Source organism: Scyliorhinus torazame, chromosome 9 (genome assembly GCF_047496885.1).
Source record: "Scyliorhinus torazame isolate Kashiwa2021f chromosome 9, sScyTor2.1, whole genome shotgun sequence".
NCBI lineage: Eukaryota > Metazoa > Chordata > Chondrichthyes > Carcharhiniformes > Scyliorhinidae > Scyliorhinus > Scyliorhinus torazame.
Window position 1 is genome coordinate 190,245,498 of NC_092715.1, and position 22,622 is coordinate 190,268,119.

Below are 22,622 nucleotides of genomic sequence, written 5' to 3' on the forward strand. Positions count from 1 at the left end.
CATTGGAAATGGAAAAAATTCAGTTGCAAATTCAACAAATGGAACATGAGAAAGAATTAAAGCGGCTTCAATACGAGAGTGAGAGAGAGGAAAAAGAAATAGAAAGAGAGAGAGAGGAAAAGGAAAGAGAAAGAGAGAGAGAGGAAAAAGAAAAGGAGAGAGAAGAAAGGAGAAAAGAAAGAATAGCCCTAGCAGAACAAAAAGAAAAAGAAAGGGAGATACAGATCTGGGAAAAAGATCATGGGTGCGATTCTCCGACCCCCCACCGGGTCGGAGAATCGCCGGGGGCTGGCGTGAATCCCGCCCCCGCCGTGTCCCGAATTCTCTGCCACCGGAGATTCGGCGGGGGCGGGAATCATGCCTCGCCGGTCGGCAGAAATCCCCTGGCGATTCTCCGGTCCGCGATGGGCCAAAGTCCTGCCACTGTCAACCCATGCCAGCTGGCATGGATTGAACCACCTTTCGAACGGCGGGACAAGGCGGCGCAGGCGGGCTCCGGGGTCCTGGGGGGGAGCGCGGAGCGAGCTGGCCCCGGGGGGTGCCCCCACGGTGGCCTGGCCCGCGATCGGGGCCCACCATGGCTTCGCCATGGTCTTCACTATGGCAGAGGCAGAAGAGACCCACTCCACTGCGCATGCGCGGGGATGCCGTGAGCGGCCGCTGATGCTCCCGCGCATGCGCCACACGGCAAAGTCATTTCCGCGCCAGCTGGCGGGGCACCAAAGGCCTTTCCCACCAGCTGGCGGGGCGGAAATCAGTCCAGCGTGGGCCTAGCCCCTCAAGGTGAGGGCTCGGCCCCTCAAGATGTGGAGAATTCCTCAACTTTGGGGCGGCGCGATGCTGGACTGATTCGCGCCGATTTTGGCACCAGTCGGCGGACATCGCACCAATTGCGGAGAATCCGGCCCAAAGAGAGGGAGTTTGAACTTCAGAAAGTGGCCATGAAACATGACAATCAGTTAAAATTGGCAGACGTAAAGGGAAACGTACAGTTGGATGATAGTGATGAGGATAGTGAGAAAGAGCGTCATTGTCGAAGGCTTGTTGAGAATCTATTTAAATATGTCTAAGCATTGCCAAGATTTGACGAGAAGGAAGTGGAAGCCTTTTTCATTTCATTTGAGAAGGTAGCTAAACAAATGAAATGGCCACAGGACATGTGGGTATTACAGATTCAAACAAAGCCGGTAGGTAGAGCTAGTGAAGTGTTTGCATCACGACCGGAGGAGGTATCTGGAACGTATGAGGAGGTGAAGAAATCTATCTTAAGTGCATATGAGCTAGTGCCTGAAGTTTACAGACAAAGGTTTAGAAATTTAAAGAAAGAATTTGGTCAAACATACATGGGGTTTGAAAGGCTCAAACAGAGTAATTTTGATAGGTGGATAAGAGCTTTGAAAATAGAGCAAATGTATGAAGCTCTCAGAGAAATTATACTTTTGGAGGAGTTTAAAAATTCAATTCATGATGCAGTGAGGATTCATGTGGAAGAACAGAGGGTTAAAACTGTGAGATGGGCAGCGGAAATGGCAGATGATTATGAATTAGTTCATAAATCAAAGATTGGTTTTCGACATCAGTTTCAGCCGGTGAGGGATAGAAACTGGGGACATGAGAAATACACAATTGACAAAGGTTAAGGTGATCTGATGGGAGACAATAAAGAGAGTGTACCTCAGATTAAAAACGAAATCCAGGAGGGTGGAAAAGAAATGAAAAGTTTCAGATGTTTTCACTGTAATAAACTAGGCCATGTAAAGTCACAGTGTTGGTGGTTGGAGAAAAGCACTGGCAAGGCTGATGTGGTAAAGCAGGATAAGACAGTGCGGTTTGTTAGAGTGGTAAAGGAAAGCCCAAGGGAAGCGAAGGAGGTGCAAACGATTGTGCAGCCTGTTCAAGAAGTAATTGTTAAGAAGGCGCCAGGTGTCTCCAAAGAATTTACTTGTGTGGGTAAAGTTTACTCATGTGTATCAAGAGGAGCAGGTAAAGAAGTCACAATTTTAAGAGATACAGGGGCTAGTCAATCTTTAATGGTAAGAGATGAGGAATTGTATAGTTTGGGAAAAAGATTGCCAGAAAAGGTGGTGATATGTGGAATTCAGGGCGAGAGGAGTAGCATTCCATTATATAAGGTAAGGTTGGAAAGTCCAGTGAAGAGTGGTGAAGTGGTAGTAGGAGTAATAGATAGACTATCTTGTTCAGGAATACAGTTTATCTTGGGTAATGATATTGCTGGATTGCAGGCGGGAGTGATGCCTACTGTGGTTGATAAGCCAGTGGAAAATCAGTCAACGGAAGTGTTGAAGGACGAATATCCTGGGATTGAAGTTGAGAGTGCAATTATCAGAAATGATTTTTGATCAGATGGTTGAAAAATAACAAGAACAGGTGGAGGATGAGGCGGATATTTTTAGTTCAGGAAAATTGGCCGAGTTACTACAGAAAGATGTAGAAATAAAACGGATATATCAGAAAGCATATACGGAAGAGGAATCTGAGAGTATACTAGAGTGTTTTTACCGTAAAAATGAAGTCTTGATGAGAAAATGGAGACCTGTACATATGCAGGCGGGTGAAAAGTGGGCAGACGTTCATCAAGTAGTATTGCCAGTAGGGTATAGAAAGGAGGTGTTGCGAGTTTCACATGAGGTACCAGTGGAAGGTCATTTGGGAATAAGGAACACTCAAGCTAAAATCCAGAAACATTTTTATTGGCCTGGGCTACATAAAGATGTAGTTAAATTTTGTCAGTCATGTCACACATGTCAAGTGATAGGGAAACCTTAAGCAGTGATAAAACCAGCGCCCTTAATACCCATTCCAGCATTTGAGGAACCTTTTACGAGGGTCATAATTGATTGTGTAGGACCGCTTCCTAAAACAAATAGTGGGAATCAATATCTTTTGACTATAATGGATGTGTCTACTAGGTTTCCAGAGGCCATTCCAGTACGTAATATTACAGCTAAAAGGATTGTGGAGGAGTTACATGAATTCTTTACTAGATATGGACTACCCACAGAAATTCAATCGGATCAAGGATCAAATTTTACTTCAAAGTTATCCAAAGAAGTTATCGATAGCTTAGGAATAAAACAATTTAAATCAACTGCGTAGCATCCAGAATCGCAGGGAGCGTTAGAAAGGTGGCATCAGACATTAAAGACAATGTTGAGGGCGTATTGTTCAAATTATCCAGAGGATTGTGATAAAGGACTCCCATTTGTATTGTTTGGAATTAGGGATGTATCTAATGAGTCAACCAAATTTAGTCCTTTTGAACTAATTTTTGGTCATGAGGTAAGAGGACCACTTAAATTGATGAAAGAAAAATCGGTGGGTGAGAAATCGGAAATTACACTATTGGATTACATGTCAAATTTTAGGGAATGGTTAAATAGAGCAGGTGAATTGGCTGGACAACATTTGAAAGTTGCACAAAATGTGATGAAACAGGTAGCGGACAAGAAATCCAAAGTTCGTAGTTTTGCCAGTGGTGATAAAGTTTTCGTGTTGTTACCAGTGGTAGATAAACCTTTAAAAGCTAGGTTTTGTAGACCGTATCAGATTGAAAGGAAATTAAGTGAGGTGAATTATGTGGTAAAAACACCAGATAGAAGGAAGACTCACCGAGTGTGTCATGTGAATATGCTTAAAAGGTACTTTGAAAGGGAAGGAGAGAAAAAGGAGGTTTTAATGATTCTAACTTAAAGTGATGAACCAAATCCAGATGACTGTGAATTTGACATACCTGAAATTAAATTGGAAAATGAGATTGTTCATTGAAATGAGCATTTCCCACACCTACATCATGGATAGCCATTTGAGTACTTCCCAATTTATCTCCACAAACTTGCCAATGTGATATCAATAACACTTTCAGGTCAGTTTCTTTTTCCTCTGGAAGGTAACTTAATAATCCATCCCAATTTTTAAGAACATCCTCATTTTCCAATTTAATTTGAGGTATGTCAAATTCACAGTCATCTGGATTTGGTTCGTCACTTTGAGTTAGAATCATTGAAACCTCCTTTTTCTCTCCTTCCCTTTCAAAGTACCTTTTAAGCATATTCACATGACACACTCGGTGAGTCTTCCTCCTAGCTGGTGTTTTTACCACATAATTCACCTCACTTAATTTCCTTTCAATCTGATACGGTCCACAAAACCTAGCTTGTAAAGGTTCACCTACCACTGGTAACAACACTAAAACTTTATCCCACTGGCAAAACTACGAACTTTGGATTTCTTGTCTGCTACCCGTTTCATCACATTTTGTGCAACTTTCAAATGTTGTCTAGCCAATTCACCTGCTCTATTTAATCATTCCCTAAAATTTGATACGGAATCCAACAGTGTAATTTCCGATTTCGCACCCACCAATTTTTCCTTAATCAATTTAAGTAGTCCTCTTACCTCATGAACAAAAATTTGTTCAAAAGGACTAAATTTGGTGGACTCATTAGGTGCATCCCTAATTGCAAACAGTACGAATGGAATTCCTTTATCCCAATCCTCTGGATACTCTTGACAATACGCCCTCAACATTGTCTTTAATGTCTGATGCCACCTTTCTAACACTCCCTGCGATTCTGGATGGGACACAGTTGATTTAATTTGTTTTATTCCTAAGCTATCCATAACTTCTTTGAATAACTCTGAAGTAAAATTTGATCCTTGACCCGATTGAATTTCTGTGGGTGCTCCATATCTAGTAAAGAATTTAAGTAACTCCTCCACAATCCTTTTAGCAGTATTATTACGTACTGGAATGGCCTCTGGAAACCTAGTAGACACATCCATTATAGTCAAAAGATATTGATTCCCACTTTTTGTTTTCGGAAGCGGTCCTACACAATCGATTAGGACCCTTGTAAAAGGTTCCTCAATTGCTGGAATGGGTATTAAGGGCGCTGGTTTTATCACTGCTTGAGGTTTCCCTATCACTTGACATGTGTGACATGATTAACAAAATTTACCTACATCTTTATGTAGTCCAGGCCAATAAAACTGTTTCTGGATTTTAGCTTCAGTTTTCCTTAATCCTAAATGACCTTCCACTGGTACCTCATGTGCAACTCGCAACACCTCCTTTCTGTACCCTACCGGCAATACTACTTGATTAACTTCTTCCCACTTTTCATCCGGCTGCATATGGACAGGTCTCCATTTTCTCATCAAGACATCACTTTTACGGTAATAACACTCTGGTATACTCTCCGATTCCTCTTCCGTATCTGCTTTCTGATATATCCGTTTTATGTCTACATCTTTCTGTTGTATCTCCGCCAATTTTCCTGAACTAAAAATATCCACCTCATCCTCCACCTGTTCTTGATGAGAAAGAACATTATGTTTAATGTTAGATGTGATTGTACAGTTGGGCAACACATGCTGAACATTCTCAAGTCATAAGAATTAAACTAACAAACAATTTAAGATGATCAATTGGGCTCACATTGTGGCTCACTTGTGCTTGCTCGAAGCTATCTATGTTCACACACAGGGACCTGTCCTCACCAGGCAAAAGGTACATGTCCAGGCATCACACCTTTATTTTGAATTAAACAATAGCAAGAGGACAAAAGTTCCCTCAGCCATTCTCCAAGGTAACACCCAAACCAATCAGCCTCGACTTGCCAACCAATCAGCCCCCTCTATTAATGCAGTATAAATAGTTGCTCCCTTTGAAATTTAGCATTCTTGCATCTGTCCTGATGAAAAGTGCGTGATGAAAAGCTTTGGCAGCATGCCTCTTCTTACAGCAATACACAAGTTCTGTACTACCAAGCAACAATTAATATTTTAAAAAATATGGGGAATAAACAAAGCAGTAGAATTAGACCAACTGATTCATTTGGCAAAGGCACTGGTGGTGAGTTGGTGGAATAGGTAACATGTTTTCCTGCTGGAACATTTGCCTGATTATTGAAATGAGAGAAAGTGAAAATTATAGGGCGGGATTCTCCGGTCGGCGACACTTATATCGCCTTTGGCGATCGGCTGGAGAATCCTCATTTGCGCCAAAATCGGGGGCGGCGGCGCTTTTGTGATGCTCCGCCCCCTCAAAAACGGCGTACTCGAGTACACCGTAAGCCATATGGGCGGCCTCAGAGCATCACCTGAGGCCCTCCTCCGATGCTCCACTCCGATGGGCTGAGTTCCCGACGGCGTGGGTCACTCATGCTATTTTATTTTTGTGAACCCGGTGTGGCGGCTGTGGACTGAGTCCAGCACCATCACTGCTGGGGGGGGAGCCGTTCCGCGGGCAGGGGGAGCTTTGGCAGGGGCTGGGGATGCTGCTGGGGGTGTTCCGGGGCTGGCGAGGCTGATTGCAGGGGGGCAGTTTTTGGCAGGCCGGATCCGTGCGCGGCCGGCGCCATGTTGCACGGCGCGGCCACAGACCCGGCAATTCTTCGGCCATATCCGCAGGTAAAGCCGGGAGCTTAACGCTGCATGCCTGCTGGGCTAAATCGCTGGCTTTGAAAGCAGACCATGGCAGGCCAGCAGCACGGTTCAATTCCCGTACCAGCCTCCCCGAACAGGCGCTGGAATGTGGCGACTAGGGGCTTTTCACAGTAACTTCATTGAAGCCTACTTGTGACAATGAGCGATTTTCATTTTTCATTTCTAGGCGGAGGACCGATGCAGCTTTTGCGCCATTTTTTCTGGCGTAAAATGCCACTGTTCCCACATCAGCACTTAGTCTGCAAATCGGGGGTCTGCAAATAATCGATTTATCATTTTTGTTGACAAATAAAATTTATTGATTTGCACAAACACAATAATTTGTAAGTTTGTATTTGGGCAGTCGAAAACCCAGTGTTTCAGCTAATCCTATCCTTCAGGGAGCCACTTCTTGATGCACAGCTTGGGACAGCATTGCAATAAGGGTGACAAGGAAGATTCACATCTATTTGGTTCAATCTATTGACTAAAATGTAGCATGATGAAATGCTAAAGAACAAATTAAGTCAGAGTAATTTGATCTTTTGACAAACAGTTGCTGATTATTAAACAAAGTAGTAAGTTAGTTTAGTTTAAACACGTGTTCATTTCAAGAATATCTATAATGCTGTCTCATTGATCCTGCTTCAGGCCACTTAGTGTAAAAAAACAGTATTAGCAGGTGCAGCATGAAAGGGGATATTTATAAATGTTTCATTACGATGGAAAAAACGGAGCTTAAAAGATAGGGTAGCTAAAAATCATTGTCTCTTTTAATAACTCTGGCGGAGTGCATCAGATGGACCAGAAAATAGACCAATGCCCATGGGAAAGGGGGCTCATTAGGGTCAGAGCTTAATTTTGCTCTTTACAAAGCCTGCAGCATGTAAATGGGTGCAGCTGGGGCAACAACTCCCTAATCCGGGAGTCCTCAGCCAAGAGCAGATCCGAGCGGCATTTGCAGCTGTAGTGTTCAACGAGAAGAGGCACAGTGGCCTGTCAAATGAAACATGAGGGCTCCATTTGGGGTCCCAGGTCATTAAATTGTGGTCTGATACCCCTCTCATTCCCCTAAAAAGAAGGAAATGGTGAGAGTTTACATTTCAGCTGTGCTTTTTTAAATCTTACCAAGGGAACTATTAGGAGCAATTCTTTCTTCTCTGATCTGTAGTGATTCTATGATTGTGGCCTGACATTCCCTTTCAGACACAGCAGCATTTGCAGACAAATATGATGTGTCTGGCAGGAGTCCACACTTATTCTCACCATAGTGAAGAAATCATTCACTGTTCCTCCATGGCCAGATGAACTCCAATGGAGTCAGCAGATCTGGAGTCTAGCCTGAGGTAAGGAAGGGCATAAATTAGGCAGTTCAACTGCGGGGGCAGGGGCGAAGCTGGAATTTAAACAGAAGGTGAATTAGCAGGCTTCCCTTCCTATTTAGAAATGAAAATGAAATGAAAATCGCTTATTGTCACAAGTCGGCTTCAAATTAAGTTACTGTGAAAAGCCCCTAGTCGCCACATTCCGGCGCCTGTTCGGGGAGGCAGGTATGGCGCTGCTGGCCTACCATGGTCTACTTTAAAAGCCAGCTATTTAGCCCTGTGCTAAACCAGCCCCTAGACACTGTCAATGTCAATAGGGTGCTGGGTATGTTTCCCACCTGACCTTTTCCCACTGCCATGACCAGCTGTGGGGTTGCGCTAACATTTCAGGTCAATAACTCGAATCAGAAACACTCTGATGAAGGTCATTGAACTGAAACGTTATCTGTTTCTTTCTCCACAGATGTTGCCTGATCTCTGAGTGTACTGCAATATTATGCTTTATTGGTTAGCTTTTTTTTTGTTTTGGACCCAGCATTTCATTGCAGGGAATTATTCTCACAAATTTTAAAAGTGCACTAATATTGCTGCAATACGACAAATAAATAAGTTGCACCTGGTTACAGGGAAATAGTATCGCCATTATAAAGTGTAAATCTCTTTTTCTTAGGTAGTCCCTCAGGATCGAGAATAATTTGCCTCCACTCCGATTTAATGGGTTCTGAAGTGGCTGCTAAGTTCAAAGCACAATCTACAGACTCTGTCATATGGGGGACAGGTGGTGCTTGAATTATTGGGCAGGTGGAGGTTTTTACACTCTCTCCCATGCCTCGCCTTTGCCTGTGCAGATTCCCAACAAAGTCTCCCAATGTGTTCACTGCCTTCTTTATTTTGGTCAGTCACAAGGGTCTCTAGTCAATGGGTACATCTGACCTCTCCAGGGATGCTTCGAGGACATCACTAAAGTGTTTCAGCTGCCCCCTTTAGAACATAGAACATAGAACATTACAGCGCAGTACAGGCCCTTCGGCCCTCGATGTTGCGCCGACCTGTGAAACCACTCTAAAGCCCATCTACACTATTCCCTTATCGTCCATATGTCTATCCAATGACCATTTGACCTTAGTGTTGGCGAGTCCACTACTGTTGCAGGCAGGGCATTCCACGCTCTTACTACTCTCTGAGTAAAGAACCTACCTCTGACATCTGTCCTATATCTATCTCCCCTCAATTTAAAGCTGTGTCCCCTCGTGCTAGACATCACCATCCGAGGAAAAAGGCTCTCACTGTCCACCCTATCCAATCCTCTGATCATCTTGTTTGCCTCAATTAAGTCACCTATTAACCTTCTTCTCTCTAATGAAAACAGCCTCAAGTCCCTCAGCCTTTCCTCATAAGATTTTCCCTCCATACCAGGCAACATTCTGGTAAATCTCCTCTGCACCCTTTCCAATGCTTCCACATCCTTCCTATAATGCGGCGACCAGAATTGCACGCAATACTCCAAATGTGGCTGCACCAGAGTTTTGTACAGCTGCAACATGACCTCATGGCTCCGAAACTCAATCCCTCTACCAATAAAAGCTAACACACTGTATGCCTTCTTAACAACCCTCTCAACCTGGGTGGCAACTTTCAGAGATCTATGTACATGGACACCGAGATCTCTCTGCTCATCCACACTGCCAAGAATCTTACCATTAGCCCAGTACTCTGTCTTCCTGTTATTCCTTCCAAAATGAATCACCTCACATTTTTCTGCATTAAACTCCATTTGCCACCACTCAGCCCAGCGCTGCAGCTTATCTATGTCCCTCTATACCTTGTAACATCCTTCCGTACTGTCCACAACTCCACCGACTCTAGTGTCATCTACAAATTTACTCACCTATCCTTCTACGCCCTCCTCCATGTCATTTATAAAAATGACAAACAGCAGTGGCCCCAAAACAGATCCTTGTGGTACACCACTAGTAACTGGACTCCAGGCTGAACATTTCCCATCAACCACCACCCTTTGTCTTCTTCCAGCTAGCCAATTTCTGATCCAAACTGCTAAATCACCCTGAATCCCATGCCTCCGTATTTTGTGCAGTAGCCTACCATGGGGAACCTTATCAAACGCTTTACTGAAATCCATATACACCACATCAACTGCTTTATCCTCATCCACCTGTTTGGTCACCTACTCAAAGAACTCAGTAAGGTTTGTGATGCATGACCTATCCTTCACAAAACCGTGTTGACTATCTCTAATCAAATGATTCCTTTCCAGATGATTATACATCCTATCACTTATAAAACTTTCCAAGATTATGCCCACAACAGAAGTAAGGCTCACTGGTCTATAGTTACCGGGGTTGTCTCTACTCCCCTTCTTGAACAAGGGGACAACATTTGCTATCCTCCAGTCTGCTGGCACTATTCCTGTAGACAAAGATAATTTAAAGATCAAAGCCAAAGGCTCAGCAATCTCCTCCCTAGCTTCCCAGAGAATCCTAGGATAAATCCCATCCGGCCCAGGGGACTTATCTATTTTCACACTTTCCAGAATTGCTAACACCTCCTCCTTATGAACCTCAAGCCCTTCTAGTCTAGTAGCCTGAATCTCAGTATTCTCCTCGACAACATTATCTTTTTCCTCTGTGAATACTGACAAAAAATATTAATTTAGCACCTCTCCTATCTCCTCTGACTCCACGCACAACTTCCCCCCCCTGTCCTTGACTGGCTCTACTCTTAGCCTAGTCGTTCTTTTATTCCTGACATATCTATAGAAAGCTTTAGGGTTATCCTTGATCCTATCTGCCAAAGACTTCTCATGTCCCCTCCTGGCTCTTCATAGCTCTCCCTTTAGGTCCTTCCTAGCTAGCTTGTAACTCTCGAGCGCCCTAACTGAACCTTCATGTCTCATCTTTACATAAGCCTCCTTCTTCTTCTTGACAAGTGTTTCGACTGCTTTAGTAAACCACGGCTCCCTCGCTCAACCTCTTCCTCCCTGCCTGACAGGTACATACTTATCAAGGACACGCAGTAGCTGTTCCTTGAACAAGCTCCACATTTCCATGGTGCCCATCCCCTGCAGTTTTCCTCTCCATCCGATGCATCCTAAGTCTTGCCTCATCGCATCATAATTGCCTTTCCCCCAGATATAACTCTTGCCCTACAGTATATACCTATCCCTTTCCATCACTAAAGTAAACGTAATCGAATTCTGGTCACTATCACCAAAGTGCTCACCTACCTCCAAATCTAACACCTGTCCTGGTTCATTACCCAGTACCAAATCCAATATAGCCTCGCTTCTCGTTGGCCTATCGACATACTGTGTCAGGATACCCTCCTGCACACATTGGACAAAAACGGACTCATCTAAAGTACTCGAACTATAACGTTTCCAGTCAATGTTTGGAAAGTTAAAGTCCCCCATAACAACTACCCTGTTGCTTTCGTTACTATCCAGAATCATCTTTGCAATCCTTTCCTCTACATCTCTGGAACTTTTCGGAGGCCTACAGAAAACCCCTAACTGGGTGACCTCTCCTTTCCTGTTTCTACCCTCAGCCCATACTACCTCAGTAGACGAGTCCTTATCAAATGTCCTTTCTGCCACCGTAATACTGTCCTTGACTAACAATGCCACCCCTCCCCCTCTTTTACCACCTTCCCTGAGTTTACTGAAATATCTAAACCCCGGCACCTGCAACATTCCTGTCCCTGCTCTAGCCATGTCTCCGAAATGGCCACAACATCGAAGAGCCAGGTACCAACGCATGCCGCAAGTTCACCCACCTTATTCTGGATGCTCCTGGCATTGAAGAAGACACACTTTAAACCACCTTCCTGCCTGCCGGTGCACTCCTGCAACTTTGAAATCTTACTCATGACCTCACTACTCTCAACCTCCTGTATACTGGAGCTACAATTCAGGTTCCCAAGCCCCTGCTAAACAGTTTAAACCCTCCCGAAGAGCATTAGCAAATTCCCCCCCCCCCCAGGATATTGGTACCCCTCTGGTCCAGGTGTACACCATCCCATTTGTAGAGGTCCCACCAACCCCAGAATGAGTCCCAATTATCCAGAAATCTGAAACCCTCCCCCTGCACCATCCCTGTAGCCACATGTTCAATTCCTCTCTCTCCCTATTCCTCGTCTCGCTAGCACGTGGCACGGGTAACAACCCGGAGATAATAACTCTGTTTGTCCTAGATCTAAGTTTCCACCCTAGCTCCCTGAATTCCTGCCTTACATCCCTATCCCTTTTTCTACCTACGTCATTGGTACCTATGTGGACCACGACTTGGGGCTGCTCCCCCTCCCCCTTAAGGATCCCGCAAACACGATCCGAGACATCACGCGCCCTCGCACCTGGGAGGTAAAACACCAACCGTGAGTCTCTCTCGTTCCCACAGAATCTCCTATCTATCCCCCTAACTATGGAGTCTCCAATGACTAATGCTCTACTCCTCTCCCCCCTTCCCTTCTGAGCAACAGGGACAGACTCTGTGCCAGAGACCTGTACCCCATGACTTACCCCTGGTAAGTACCCCCCCAAACAGTATCCAAAGCGGTATACTTGTTACTAAGGGGAACGACCACAGGGGATCCCTGTACTGACTGCTTCCTCCAAGCTCCTCTCACCATCACCCATCTATCTTTCTTCTTTGGAGTAACTACAGCCCTGAAGCTTCTATCTATGACCACTTCTGCCTCCTGAATGATCCGAAGTTCATCCAGCTCCAGCTCCAGTTCCCTAACGCGGTTTCTGAGGAGCTGGAGATGGGTGCACTTCCCACAAATGAAATCAGCAGGGACACTGACGGTGTCCCTCACCTCAAACATTCTGTAGGAGGAACATTGCACGACCTTCCCTGCCATCCCCTCCAGCTAAAAAACGAAAAAGAAAGAAAGAGCTTACCTGTTATTCACTCCCCTTCTCAGCAAGCACTCACTCAGCAACCTCTGCGCCCCACACGATAACACCTGAGGGAAAATAAAAGAAAAACTACTTACCAGTCACCAGCCAATCCCTTACCTGCAGGCTGTGACATCACAGTTCAACTTCTTTCTACTTCTACCTGCCCTTGAGCCTGCCCCTTGATCTTTACAGCAGTTGCTGTTTTTTGGTTAGCGGAGGGGGTAGAGAGGGAAACAGTGAAGAATTATTTTGGGTCTAAGTGTCACTTGACAACAGCTGCTCCACAAACCACCTTCAAGTTAGGATGACCACAATGCATGTGTGCAAATTTCCCCCGCAACAGCCAATCAGCAGCTGTGACTGTGTTCCAAATAGCTTCGGGCATCTCGTGTCAGGTATGCGAACGACATGTCCCACCCAACAGAGCTGAGTTTTGAGCGATTAGCAATTTGATGCTGGGCAGGTTGGCTTGAGAGTGTAAGTATTTCCAGAGTACCAGTTGGGAGTTGCATGCGCTGGAGCAGAGATGAAGAATTCAGTCAGAGTATGGATCCAACTCTCTGATATTCCTGGTATACCAGCTTCTCTGCTGAGAACAGAAAAATAGAAAATCATCCCGTAAAAGTTGTCGCAGAATTTGATAAATGATGAAATATGGAAGTAGATGCATATTGCATAACTGCTTTGTCTATTAAATAATACCTGCCTGTGCTGGGCCAGATGGTGTATTGAATTGACAAACGGAAGATAAAACTTTATAGCTTTATTAGCATCAACAAAATAAACCATTAAAGATGCACAAAGAATGTATTTAGAGGGGAAAGTAAGTTTATGGGGCAATAGTTATTCATAAGTACATTGCAGTCTCATCTTAAAGTATATTTCCTAAATAAGGTATAGCGCGGTAGAACAGTGGTTAGCACTGCTGTCACACAGTGACAGGGAGCTGGGTTCCATTCCGGCCTTGGGTGGCTGTTTGTATGAAGTTTGCGTGTCTGCATGGGTTTCCTCCGGTTGCTCCGGTCTCCTCCCACAGACCAAAGACAGGCAGGTTAGGTGGATTAGCCATGATAAATTACCTCTAAGTGCCCAAAGATGTGTAGGTTAGGTTATGGGGTTGCGAGGTTAGGGCGGGGTAGTGGGCCAAGCGTAGGGTATTCTTTCAGAGGTCGGTGCACACCCAATGGGCAGAATGGTCTCCTTCTACAATGTCAGGATTCTATGAGAATCCTCTTCCTGGGGCAGTAAAGTGGGGCTTTGTGGGTGAGATCCTTCTGAAAAGTCCTATTTATCAACTGAGGTTCCTTCACTGTGACCATATTGGACAGGAATATTCTCAAGAATTACATCAATTAGACAAAATAGTTGCACATATTGATCAAAAGCCATTTTCATGAAATTAGACATGTTGGAGTACCTGACCCCACTTCAGGGCTACCCACCTTTCCCCTATTTTAAATTTATTAAAAGAAAGGCAAATGGCGCCAGCATGCCAAAAGTTCAGACGTTACTCAGGCAATGAGCCACACAGAATTTCTTCAATGTGAAATTAACACACCTGAGGAGGAGCAATGGGAAAGCATGAAAGATATAATGAAGCAGCATATAAGGTGGTTCAGCAATTCTTGACATTAACCACCCAATCAATTTACAGGCCACCCGAAGCCGATGAGGACTTCATTGAGGAGTCTTGTGTCATAATTGTGCCTTTCCTTGTTGAGGCAGTGGAGAACTGTGATAGCCAACACACATTCAACTCTCCATCTAGTCTTACAACTCTCTGTAGGGCCCACTCAATTCACGGCACCATCTCATTCTAGGCAGCTGCAGGAGATCTGCACAGTATCACCCAGGATACCGGTGAATATGGCAGGCAGATTTATGTTATTGCTGCTTTCCAACGAACAGAGCTGGTGATGCACTATCAATTACCACAAAGACGAGAGTAGTGGGATAATCGAGGCTTTATTGAGCAAAGATGTTGTGCCTCCTGTAGCTGCCACCAGAATGGCTGCAGCACTGGCGAACACACACATTTATACACCACCTACTGGGTGGAGCCAGCAGGCAGGGATTTACCCATGTACCTCTAGTATATGTGTCTTACCGTAATACATATAATACAGCTAGTGGTGACGACCACATTCACTCCCTGTTAAAAAAGAGTCCGGCGGGTTGGTGGAAAAAACATTTTTACAAATTCAGTCTGTCGGGGGCCTTGACCCTCCTCTGTGATCGCCTCAGTCCTGGTGGTGATGTGAGCGCCGACTTGGTCACCTGTGAATCCGGGAGCGTGTTGGCCTCGTCTTCATCACCCCTGAGTGGAACCAGCGGGAGGACGAATCCTCCTGGGGCGGGCGCTGTGGTGATGTTCGCTGGGGGGAGGGGGAGTGGCGCAGGGGCGAATGAGGCAACCGGAGGTGGGGGGAGGGGTGTGTGGAGGGTCGGGGGCCGTGGGTGGGGATCCAGCGGTTGCCAGGTCCCGGAGGGAGACTGTGTCCTGGCGCCCGTAGCTGGTCATCCTGCTCGAGGCAATGCCAATGCTGAGCAGGAACTGATGCAGCTCATCACTCATAAAGGAGGATCCCCATGGGATAGCGAAAGGGAACCGGGTGTTCTCATCGACCACGTTCAGAAAGTGCGTGTTGCGGTCGGTGGAGGGGAGGGGCCCTTTGAAGTCCATGCTGAGGCGCTCAAAGGGGCGGGAGGCCTTCACCAGGTGCGCTCGATCTGGCCGGTAGAAGTGCGGCTTGCACTCTACGCAGACCTGGCAGTCTCTGGTGACAGTCCTGACCTCCTGAATGGAGTAGGGCAGGTTGCGGGCCTTGATGAAATGGAAGAACTGGGTGACCCCCGGGTGGCAGAGGCCATCGTGTAGAGCCCGGAGTCGGTCCACTTGTGCGCTGGCACATGCACCGCGGGATAGGGCGTCAGGGTGCTCGTTGAGGTTCCCGGGGCGATACAAAATCTCGTAATTATAGGTGGAGAGCTCGATCCTCCACCTCAAGAACTTGCCCCACTGTGTATTATTGAACATGAAGGCAACCGACCGTTGGTCAGTGAGAAGAGTGAAACTCCTGCCGGCCAGGTAATGCCTCCAATGCCGCACAGCTTCCACAATGGCTTGGGCCTCCTTTTCGACAGAGGAGTGCCGAATTTCGGAGGCATGGAGGGTGCAGGAATAGAAGGCCTTGTGCCTGCTTGCCTGGTTAAGGGTGGCGGCCGCTCTCGATCTGGAAGGGGAGGGACTCGTCGACCGTATGCATCGTGGCCTTGGCGATGTCTGCCTTGATGCGGTTGAAGGCCTGGTGGGCCTTAGCTGTCAGGGGAAAAACTGTGGACTGAATGAGTGGGTGGGCCTTGTCCGCATAGTTAGGGACCCACTGGGCATAGTAGGAGAAAAACCCCAGGCATCGTTTCAGGGCCTTGGGGCAGTGGGGGAGGGGGAGTTCCATGAGGGGGTGCATGCCATCAGGGTCGGGCCCTAGAACTCCATTTTCCACGACATAGCCAAGGATGGCGAAGTAGTTGGTGTGGAACACGTATTTCTCCTTATTGTACGTGAGATTAAGGAGCTTGGCGGTCTGGAGAAATTTTAGGAGGTTAGCGCCGTGGTCCTACTGATCATGGCCACAGATGGTGACGTTGTCTAGATACGGGAAGGCGGCCCGCAGTCCGTACCCGGTCAACCATTCGGTCCATCTCACGTTGGAAGACCGAGATCCCATTAGTGACGCTGAAGGGAACCCTAAGGAAGTGATAGAGGCAGCCATCTGCTTCGAATGCAGTGTATTGGTGGTCCTCCGGGCGAATGGGGAGCTGGTGGTAGTCAGACTTCAGGTCCATTTTGGTGAAGACCCGATACTGTGCAATCTGATTGACCATGTCAGATATGCGTGGGAGGGGGTACATGTCGAGCTGCATGTACCGATTGATGGTCTGACTGTAGTCAATGACCATCCTGTGCTTCTCCCGTCTTTACTAGTACCACTCGGGCTCTCCAGTAGCTGTTGTTGGCCTCAATGATGCCTTCCCGCAGGAGCCGTTGGACCTCAGACCTGATGAAGGTCCTGTCCTGTGCACTGTACCGTCTGCTCCTGGTGGCGACGGGTTTGCAATCCGGGGTGAAGTTCACAAACAAGGAAGGTGGATCGACCTTAAGGGTCGTGAGGCCGCATACGGTGAGGGGAGGGAGGGGTCCGCCGAATTTTAAGGTTAAGCTTTGGAGGTGTCACTGGAAGTCCAGGCCGAGTAACAGGGCAGAGCAGAGGTTGGGGAGGACGTAGAGCCGGAAGTTGCTAAATTCTACGCCTTGGACGGTGAGGGTCGCGATGCAGTACCCCCGGATTTCCACGGAATGGGATCTGGAGGCCAGGGAGATTTTCTGGGTTACGGGTGTACCGCGAAGGAGCAGCGCCATACCGTCGTGGGGTGGATGAAGCGCTCTGTGCTCCTGGAGTCAAAAAGGCAGGACGTCTTGTGCCCATCGATTTTCACCGTTGTCATTGCGGTCGCGAGGTTGCGGGGCCAGGACTGGTCCTGGGTGATCGAGGCGAGCTGCGGCAGATGCTGGGAGGCCCCGGGCTGGTCAGCGGTGATGGAGGTAGCGGCAGGCGATGAACATCGAGACGAGCTTCCAGACGAGCAGGGGTCCTGAGGCGCCGCCCAAAATGGCGGCGAAGATGGCGGTGCCCACGGGCCGCACTTGGCCTGCGGGGAAGAAGATGGTGGTGCCCACGGGCTGCACGTGGCTTGCGAGGAGGAAAATGGCGGCGCCCTGGGTCGCACGTGGTGGGTGTAGGAATGCTGGGCCTAGAAACAGCGCCGACCGACCAGGCCTGGCACACAGAAACAAAGTGCCCTTCTTTCCGCATCCATTGCAGGTTGCGCTCCGCGCCGGGCAGCGCTGCCTTGGGTGTTTGTTCTGCCCGCAAAAATAGCATTTGGGTCCCCCAGTGTTGGCTGGCTGCTGCGCGGCGCAGGCTTGCGGTGAGCTGTAGTTGGTAGTTGGTGGGGCACTCGATGCCCATGAGGGTGCCATGTGGTCGGGGGCATACGACTGGACGTTACAGGAGGCCACTGTTAACGTGTTTGCGAGCTGCCTGGTTCCCGCAAGATCAAGCGTACCCCCTTCCAATAGGCACTGGCGGACATACGCAGACCTCAAGCCCGAAACGAAGGCACCTCGGATTAAAGGTTCTGTGTGCTGTACTGCCGAAACAGTCACAGTTACTCCCCATGATGTGCAGGCCATGCCAGAAATCGTCGAGGGATTCACCGGGGAGTTGCTGTATCGTGGACAGGAGGTGCCTGGAGTATAGTTGATTGAATGACCGAACGTAATGTCCCTTCAGGAGTTCCATTGCTTCAGACTAAGTGAGCGCATCCAGGATGAGAGGAAAAATGTCAGGGCTCACCCGTGAATAAAGAACTTGGAGCTTCTGCGTGTCCGAGGGTTCCTCAGCGGATGTTCGAAGGTAGCTTTCGAAGCAGGCTAGCCAGTGGTCAAAAGCGGACGTAGCGTGGCTGCTTGAGGGCTCAGCTGCAGGTGATCAGCCTTTATGCGAAGTTCCATCGTTTAAAAAATCTTTGCTCAATAAATTGATGCACTATCAATTACCACAAAGACGAGAGTAGTGGAATAATCGAGGCTTTATTGAGCAAAGATGTTGTGCCTCCTATAGCTGCTACCAGAATGGGAGCAGCACCGGCGAGCACACACATTTATACACCGCCTATTGGGCGGAGCCAGCAGGCAGGGATTTACCCATGTACCTCTAGTATATGTGTCTTACCGTAATACATATAATACAGCTAGTGGTGACTACCACAGATGGGCAATAAAAGCTTTCTTTTGCAACAATGCCCACATCCCATGAATTAATCACAAAACACTTCAAGGGGACACTCTCTTCGGATCTTTCAATTTAAGTGCTCAAAAGGCAGAAAGGTCTTGGTTCAATGATTCACTGCAAGTTGGTCCCTCTGACTAAATAACCCACCATCCGACATTTATTGAAGTTCTCAACCTCAATTACAGTCTCATGGTCTTTATCAATAGATTTACAATTTCATTAAACATGGCGAAAAGAGGGAATTTTCCCTCATTGTGCTCCACGAGAACTAAATTGATTGAAGCTATCAAAGAGCATGCATTCAACTTATTTTAGGCACCTGAGATATCAGTGAGGAGGTCCTTGGAGGAATGTAGAACCAGAATTAGGGTCAGTGGTGCAGAGAGGACTTTCATTGGCTTTCAGAGTTGGGGCTCCAACGCTGGGACCATTTCCAGGTCTTGACCCCGTGTCACTTCGGTGCCTGATGTCCAATGCAATTCTCAAGGAGGCGGCTATTAATGGCCCAATGGTGCGTTTATCATTTAATTCAGGCCAGTTAAGGTGGCGAGCAGATGGCTGTTAGACATGGTGGGCACCCGGCAACCATTAATTTGTACGCTGGGTTCTTTGAACTGTTAGAGAGCATCGAGTCGGGCACAATGGAAGGACAGCCCCACCATTAGAGGTGACAGGAGCTCAGTAAAGTGCCAGTTTCTGGCGAGCAGCAGGAAGAGGCCAGCCAATCAGAAAGAAGGCTGCAAGTAGCTCAGGAGGAGAGCCGCTGCAATGCTATCAGCAGGATGTGGGTGTAATGCAGGAAGCACTTCAACGGCCTTTTTAAGGTCTGACAAGGTGAATGCAATGGTTCATCCAGATGACAGGCCTCCAGTTTGGGACTTACCAGCACAGCTGTGATCAGAGCAGCCCGAAGGCACTCAGTGCTCAGGATCAGTGAGAATAGTGCACTCCTGACCTGTGATCAGCCCTCACACAACACAGGCTTGGAGGAGGTGACATTGGAGACAGTGACATCACATGGAAGGGAACCCTTGGATGAGGTGAAGGAGAATGTTTTGATCCCAACTATCTCCTATTGGCCTTGCAAGAAACAATAGCACAGAACACACATTAAAAAGGATTGTTTCGGTGCTGGAATGGCATTCCTGACATAATGGAGGAGAAGGCCACGGGGCAGCTCATCAGGAAGTTGGTACTGGTGAGATGGGAGTCTGTTGAAGACATAGTGAAAGGATATTTCCATTGCCACATGATAGGGATGGAGCTCCATCCTCCTCACGGCATGGTAGCACAATGGTTAGCACTGTTGCTTCACAGTGTCAGGGTCCCAGGTTCGATTCCCGCTTGGGTCACTGACTGTGCGGAGTCTGCAAGTTCTCCTTGTGTCTTCGTGGGTTTCCACTAGGTGCTCCAGTTTCCTCCCACAAGTCCCAAAAGACGTGCTTGTTAGGTGAATTGGACATTCTCAATTCTCCCTCAGTGTACCTGGAATGTGGCAACTAGGGGCTTTTCACAGTAACTTCATTGCAGTGTTAATGTAAGCCTACTTGTGACAATAATAATAATTATTATCAGTTTACTCCATGTCACTACATAAGCTGTAAAGGCTTGCTGCAGCCCTACAGACACAGCTGCTGACTGAGGAGAGCTTTCTGAATCAAATTTGTATGTCTCCCTTGGGGACAGGTGGAGATGGGTAATCAGGTCCACTGCTGCCCTCTGAAATGGTCCAGAAGCAAAGAGGTTCAGTGCTACTGCCAATTTTGCAGCTACTGGCAAAGTGCTCTCATGTGAACAAGGCCTGAGGACAGATGTTTATTCAGCCAGTGAATCAAGGCTCACGGGGATAAGACGGGAAAGTGGAGTGAAGGATTCTGATGCAAGTTCAGTCACAATCTCGTTGAATGGTGGAGCAGACTTGATGGGCCGAATGGCCTGCTGCTGCTCCTACGTTCTATGGTCTTATCGGTCCGACTTCACGATGACACACACATTGGCAACCAATTGCCTTGTTACAACCACTGGCAACATTGATAATCTAACATTTACTGGAAGCTAACACTTTGGTAGTTCACCTTATGTAGATTGTATCCCCTGATCCTGCATATCAACCCTTTATCCTTTAGGACCAAAGGGTTACATTTGCTGTGGGAAGGCTGCTCCTCATTGCTAAGTCTAAGTAACTCAGCTCCATGTCTAGGGATGGCCTTTATTGGCACGAGTTTTGTTGTACTGACTGCCTGGGTTCCCCACCTGCCATGTCCCACTCACTCTTGCAAATACACTCCCCTGGAATTGCTCCAGCACCTGCATATAAACTCTCTGTGAACTCTGCCAGTGTGTGCCAATGCATGCAGTGGTCTCTGCTCCTTCCCCCTTTTATTTTACCATTGTCAATTGCTTCCCGCTCTATGACTGGCTGTCTGCTGCACTGTCGCCTTCTCTTCATGGACATGCTTGTGACCCTGCGTGTTTACCATGCCTCTTCTCCTAAATCTCATTCTGTGCTCCAATGAGCTCACAATTGGCTTGTTTACATGTCCTCAATTGATGATCTGACACCTTTTGGAGGGTTGCCGTGACCCACTATGTGACGCCACCACCAAAATGGATGGGAGGTGACATACCACTCGGTGATGCAAATCTGCTGACACATTCACATCCGGTCCCCCTTCAGCTGCACCATGAAAATTCAACCATGTATCTCTGTACAAGGTCTCATGTTGGTTGCTCATTCATGACCCTGATCCAAAAGATATACAGCCAACAGCTGAGGTATCGCAGGGACTGTTCGGGACATGGTCCCTCTTCACAGTTTCTCTTTTCATCTGCAAATCTCTTGAGTTGCCACACCACCAATCAAGCTTACTCACTCCACTGTCTCTTATTTAAATGCAGTTCTCTTCTGTCTTGCCACAAATCCTTAACTGCTTTTCGAAAAAAGATATAATAAATATTCATCAAGCCTACTGCAGTGTGTTTCGAACATACTTTCATGTCACGAAAGTGAAGACACTATACTTGTGCCTCAAACATGTTTCTGGAGTACTCGGAGCTGTTTTTAATAATTGTCACGATTCACTGAGGATCAGTGTTCAGGGAAAATTTGGACATTGGCTGAAAGCTTTTATTTGGCTGTGATTTCAGCCTCACTGTCAGCTTGGATTACAAAGACCTGAAATATATTTCTTCTAAATACAAGCCTGAAATCCAAACTTTTAAGGATGTATTATTGAGTAGTGAGTGACATATCTTTGCACCAGAGGTTTCACTGTATATTCAGTCCTCAAGCCCAATTTAAGATTAGAAAGCAGTTTACCACTGCAGGTAACTTAAACTTTCAAACTGGAAAGCTCCACAGTGCAGGAACCAAAGAACAATCTCTGCCAAGTTCATTTTTATTGACATTAATTTGCTTCCTCTGGAATTCTCTGACTTACAGCATATCTTATTCAACAGAGAGAACAGCACAGATCTCACTCCAACCTAAACTCTTTACTGATGATTTCAAAAGGAAATTGAATGGGCATTTGAAGGAAATAAACTTAGAGCGGTATGGGAGTAAAATAGGGAAATGGAACTGATTGCTCTCCAGTGAGCGAGCATCGATTTGATGTGGTGAATGGCATCTTTCTGCGCCGTAATGATTCTATGGGCAGAATCCTGCGGTGGCGGCGGAGTCTCGGCCACCAGGTGAAGAACTGGTCAAAGCCCCACATCACCTGCTAGCGAATGTCTGCCGCATCATTTGTCGATCATTTGACAGTCCAGTGGTGGGCTATGCCTCAGGATCATGGATCACCTGCTGAGAGCTGTCCTCAAATCAGAGGTCGGCAGCTCTACTGAACGACAGCGCCATTGGGAAGATGGCTGCTGCTGATATGGCATCCACCCAAGGCTTTATATCATTGGTGACTTCCAGGTCAGAGGTGAGTATTGGCGGTGGGGGAGGATGCAGGGGAGATTGATCAGCAGCAAGGGAAGAGGGGGTGGCTCTGAGTGAGCCTGTCCTTCCCAATGCCAGGTCCCTTGATCAAGCACTGAATATCTTCAAACAAGAGACCCCCTTACCTCCCA